General features: G+C 29.8%; 1 long non-coding RNA gene across 1 annotated transcript; it reads right to left on the minus strand.

Moving 5' to 3' along the window:
• Positions 1 to 1104: 1104 nt before the first annotated feature.
• On the minus strand, positions 1105 to 2481 carry LOC136076386 (uncharacterized). The gene is made up of 3 exons (XR_010636224.1): positions 2408 to 2481; positions 2264 to 2330; positions 1105 to 1131 (listed from the first exon to the last, which is right to left on the minus strand). It is a non-coding gene; the product is annotated as an uncharacterized LOC136076386 (long non-coding RNA).
• Positions 2482 to 6000: the final 3519 nt, after the last annotated feature.

Below are 6000 nucleotides of genomic sequence, written 5' to 3' on the forward strand. Positions count from 1 at the left end.
ATCATTAACGTACACTAAGAACAACAGTGGTCCTTAAGAAGACTCCTGGGGAACCCCGCAGGTTACGGCAGACGGGATTATTTGTTTTTGTTCATATTCTATAAAATGTTTTTCTATTGGTCAAATAACTTTTGAACAAAAGTAAATTGTTATTTTTTACTCCATAGTGTTCAAGTTTTTTTACTAGTATATTATGATTAACGATATCGAAGGCTTTTGACAAATAGAAAACTCTTAAGGTAAAGTAGTTGCTACTGAATGCACTTGATAGATGAACGCCAAACATTCTATTAGTATGAGGTTTTACAAAATAGAATATAAAAATAGAACTCCTACTTAAATTCAACTTCTTTATCAATAAATTATTATATAAATTAAAAAATTTAGTGCACGCTTTTTGTCCTTGGAAAATGCACCAAAAAATATAACCTTCGATGCATTTCTGAAAGCTCTTACGTAACGTGGGATTCAAACTAACTCAACCATTTTGTCAATTAACAGGGCGCTTAAGCAGGAATAACTTTTCATTGGAAAAAGTCGTCGGTGGTGTCGTTTCTTTATCAATTTTCATCTCTTAATACGCTTAAGCCTATTTCTGATTGTCAGACCAGAGATAACAGAGAAACCGGCCCCTCCCTTTTTTTTTCAAAGAAAGTCTAGATATAGATGACTTTTTGAAAAATTGATGATTGTGCCCCTCCACTTTGAAACCAGTGTTGTCAGGCCCTGAGATAACTATCTTTTTATTAGCTTTCATCCATAAGTTTGTTTTAACCAAATTACTGATAGATTTGGAATTGGTTTCAAATTATTTTGCAACTGATCTTCCTGATAAAGCTGGATTGCGTCTATAACGAATAAGCTTTATGAATTTTTTGGAACGAACCTCTTTATTTCTCGGGATTTCATCTCCATCTTTAAGACATTTTAAGGTTGCAATATTCCATCTTGCGAAAAAAACTTTTGTGAAAACATAAACTTTATATAAATAACTATAAACATTATTTACATATATTTAACAAACATTTTTATTTTACACTTTTGTCATTCTAATTTTTAACATAATTTTATTAAATCGAGATTCAAATTACTCATTGAGAGAGATTCTTTTTAAAATAGACGATGATGTAGCTACAATAAAAAAAAAAAAAAAGTTAAAATTTTAATTTTTCTTATCTCATTTCCAGTACTTTTTAAATAACAAAATTTTTAATAAGTCATTAATAAATCCGACATAATATGTCGAATTTATGAACTAATAAAAAGTTAAGCTAAATGATCACTATTTCCGATTGCAACATAAGATTATCATTCTTTTATAAACTCGACGTAAGATATGAATGTTTGCGACGTAAAATGTTTGCCTGATAAACCTACAAAATTTGTACTTGAAACAGATCGGAAATAAAAATGATCATATAAAAATGATCAATGGAAGCCATCATAAAACTTTATTTCTAATGTTTGTGCCACAGAAACTCATTTGCAAAAAAAGTGCATGACTCAAGAATCAACAAAATTAAAAAATGTTACCAGATTATTATCTTTAATATTTTAACTGAACTTTTCACAAAATATTTATTCAAATAATTTGATTATTGAATATACAAATACTTTAATTTCAGATTTCCAAATACTAATTCAAGTACAAATATATGTAATCGGCATTTTCTAACATTAACCTAACTTAATATTTTTAAGTTAGGTTAATGCAATATTGATAAAATGGTATGCTAAAATGAAAAAAAATGAAAATAAGTCTTTAATAAATATCTATTTAAAACTAAATTTTAGTTTATTTTAGTGTTAAAAATGAAGAGAGAAAAAACAACAAGAAATATCTTGGTTTTAAAGACTTTAACCACCCTTGCTCTAGATGGTACTTTTAGGTATATAAACACTTTTTAAATTCATTCCAGTTTGTAGTTGTCAACTAGCATTAAGAGATTTGAATAAAACTTATTTTTAGATTTAGGGCCTGCAAAGTCTAGAGCCAAGCCAATGCGTCAATAAACATAAAAGTCACCAATAATAACAACATTGGAAAACGAATAAAGAATAAAAAGACTTGGTTAATTTGACTAAAAAGAAATAACACCAAAAAGTGTGTAGAAAAGGTAATCAAGTGAAGAGTTGCTAAATGAAAACAAGTAAAGGAACAGTTAAAAAATTCAAATCTGATTTCGAAGTAAAAATTTTTTTTACTATTTCAGCCATATTAATAGTATTATTATTAATATTTGGATATATTGAAGCAACTTACATTGTTTGCTTATTCGACGTGTTCTTGGTAAACTTTCGCATCTACCCTCACTCATCCAAGCTGAAACCTGAAATTTAATATTTTCACTTCAGAATAACATTTCAAAACTAAAAACAAATTTCAAATATAACTAAATGTAGTTACTGTAAATCTATAAACTTTAGTTGGCTGAAGAGCTTGCGCAGTAAAACAGCGGTCAATGCCTCTATATATTTCCTGGAAATAAATGTTAAACTTAATTCAAATAGTTGCAGTTTGTTAATTGTTTTGAAACTATATTATTTATTTATATATAAATTTAATTCTTAAGCATAAATCAAATAAATAAATATATATTCAAAAAGTATTGAACAAAAATAATGATATGAGGAGGAAAAACATTTGCTAACAAAAGAACAACATTCAATACAAGAGGATATATGAAACAAAGCACATAAAAGTTTTCCAAAAAATTGAAAATTTAAAAAGTTTCAGTAACATTATTACAGAAAAAAAATAACATACTATGTTTTTAGATTTCCTTCAATCAGTAAAGAGTGCGATAAAAACAATGTGAAATTATAATAGACTTTGGAAAAAACAAACTAACCTAAGCCTAAATTATAATATTTGTAAAAAAAAAAAAGGGAAGCAAAATTATGAAAATGTGATAATGGTTGGAGGTTGGGCTGCAAGAGCAGGTTCAAACATGTTTACAATGCTTGTCTAAAAAAAAAACAGCATCATTAGAAAATCTGCCCCATGATTTTTTTTATTTGTTAATTCACCTCCCCAAGGCCCAGAAGGCCACTACAGACACGGAGGCTACTTAATTGTGGTTATAACCCTCTCTAAACTCTATAACACCAAAACATAAACCTTGAAAAACAAGGCCGCTGCGCGGAGAAACAAGTTGAGCGCGTTACTACCAGGAATGTGGTGGGGGATCAACTCAACTCTCGGTTATGAAGTGAGCGCTCTACCACTACACCACTACCATATAAAGTACACCACTACCTGTATTTGGCAACAGTATTCCATGCAAGGACGATTTTGAGATTAATAGAGATAAAGACTAGAATCTGGAGTAAGAAAGTGTCAAGAACGATAACCTTAGCAGATGCTAATTTTACAATGAATTAAAATAATAATAGGGAACTATTGAATAGAAAATGAGCTTAAGCATGAACTAAATATTGGACAATTAAACTTAAATTATCCCCAAAAGATAACAGCCAGCACATAAAAACAACTGAGTTCAGTTTTTTATCTAAATATATATATATATATATATATATATATATATATATATATATATATATATATATATATATATATATATATAGCTTTTAACACAGTTTGGCATGCTGGTCTTCCCCAGACGTCTAATATTAAGTATCTGGGAAAGTTTTTAAGATTATCAAAACATTACTTTTTAACTGCTTTATTAAAGTCATCCTAAAAGGCCAATAGTTTTATTTATTTCTAGTAACTTCTGGGGTACCTCAAAGTTCTATTCTTAGTCCTGTTTTGTTTCTTTATCTTACATTAATGATCTTCCCGACAACCTTACATTTAAAGTAGCTCTTTTTGCTGATGATTCAACTTTTTACTCCTGTCTTGACAAAAAGTCTTTTCTTTTTTGATCGCTTAGAACAGGCAGCTGATCTTGAATCTGATCTCACTTCTGTAACAGATTGGGGCTCACAAATTTTGGCTTATAAATTTTAACACCAAAAGAACACAGTTATTTACTGCAAACAACTACCACAATACTGTTGACATCTCAATATTATTAAATAGCAACCCTCTCGCTGAGTGCTCTTTTTTGCTAAATTAGCATCCCTTTATCATTATCGTCATTTTCTTACCCCTATTCCATTCTCTACCTGTACAAATCTCTTATTTGTCCCTGTATGGATAACTGTTCTCATATTTGGGCTGTTTTTCTAATCTAATCCATTTCTTACTCTAGACAAAGTCCAAAAATGCATTGTAAACACAGTTGTAACCACTCTATCTGCTAAGCTTGAGCCTCTTTCCCATAGTCGTAAAGTTGCATCTCTTTCTCTTTTCTACAAACTCTATCATGGTTGCTGCTCAAAGGACTTATCATCTTAGTTCTATCAACAAAGCTCCATTGATCTCACTTGACTTGTGATTCAGCTAAGTCTCATTTATTTACTGTATCTGTCCCTGCATGCTCTTTTATTTGTCTAGTTCTTTTACCCGCATTTTAACCCTTTGAAACACTCTTTTATCCTCATGTTTTCTTGATCGTGCAACCTACTACTCTTTAAGTCTTATGTTAACTGTTTCCTAGCTCTATAACTCTATTTTTTTTTTCCTAGTAACTCTCAATAGTTGTTTATTACAGTCTTGTTGGGAGTGAATCAGAATAAATAAATAAATAAATAAAAATATATATATATATGTATATATATATATATATATATATAAATATATAAATATATACCTATATATGTATATATATATATATATATATATATATATATATATAAAGTTTTCATGAATTTAGACGCACTCATTTTTTTACATATATGAAGAAGATACTTAGAATAAAAATAAAATAAAAGTACTACCGCTATGTTTGATATATAATTTAATAGAGGAAGTGAAACTCTATTATAGAGTACCTTAATTTTTTTTTACAGGATAATTATTACTCATACTATACCAATTAACACAAAAAAGTTAATTGATAAGCTTGATTTTATTTTATTTATAAATTAAGACGCACAATCAAAAAAGTCTTATATCTTGTTAATTGATAGTTAATTAGTAGTTTTTTCCCCATATTTCTCATTAATATGCCTAAATTAATTGATTTTGCCAAAAAACCTTGTATAAATATGACTTACCTGGAATTAGTTAATCATTATTTAATAAATAAACAAAAGTTAAGTTAGTTTTGCACTAAAAAGACGCGAAAAATAGGCAAAAGACCTATCAATCAAGGTTAATTGTTGTTTCTAAGAAATGCGTTCAGACAACGAAGCAAAACTTTCTTCACACTGGTGGTGCCAGCGAGATAACAAGACTGGGTAGACCCTTGTCAACCACCAGAAAGGACGATAGTGCCCTTTTTAGAGCTGTTAGAGCTAATCTAGTAATTAGTTACAAAGAATTGACCACAGAATTCAATACAACGCGAAATACATCTATTTCTCAAAGCATAGTCCGCCAAATACTTATCAAATACAAGTTTGGAGTCTACTCTGCTTTGAAGAAACCTCTCCTGCGTCCATATGATGAACAAAGGAGACAAAAATGGTGTCGTGAAAGAAGGTATTGGACAATAGAACAATGGAAAAACATTATGTGGAGTGATGAGAGTAGCTTTGAGCTTATCAATCGCAAATCTAACATAACAGTCAAAAGAATGGCTCACAAAAAGTATTACACTAGGTACATTAGACCGACTGTACAAAGTGTAGGAGGCTCGATAGGAATCTGGTTATGCTTCAATTACAAAGGTGTTGGTATGTGCCAAACATACACCAGAAGAATCAACTCCAGAATATATGTAGAAGTACTGGAAAACAACCTAATTCCATGAATTGATCTGCTTATGCTCAATGATAAACAATGGAAGCTTTAACAAGCTACTGCACATACTGCATACTATACAAAGGAGTGGTTCAACGATAATAATATCAAGACAATACTGTGGCCCCCATACTCACCTGATTTGAACCCGATTGAAAACATTTGGGCTTGGATTGACCTTGAATCAG

This window comes from Hydra vulgaris, chromosome 02, assembly GCF_038396675.1.
Source record: "Hydra vulgaris chromosome 02, alternate assembly HydraT2T_AEP".
In the NCBI taxonomy this organism is placed as follows: domain Eukaryota; kingdom Metazoa; phylum Cnidaria; class Hydrozoa; order Anthoathecata; family Hydridae; genus Hydra; species Hydra vulgaris.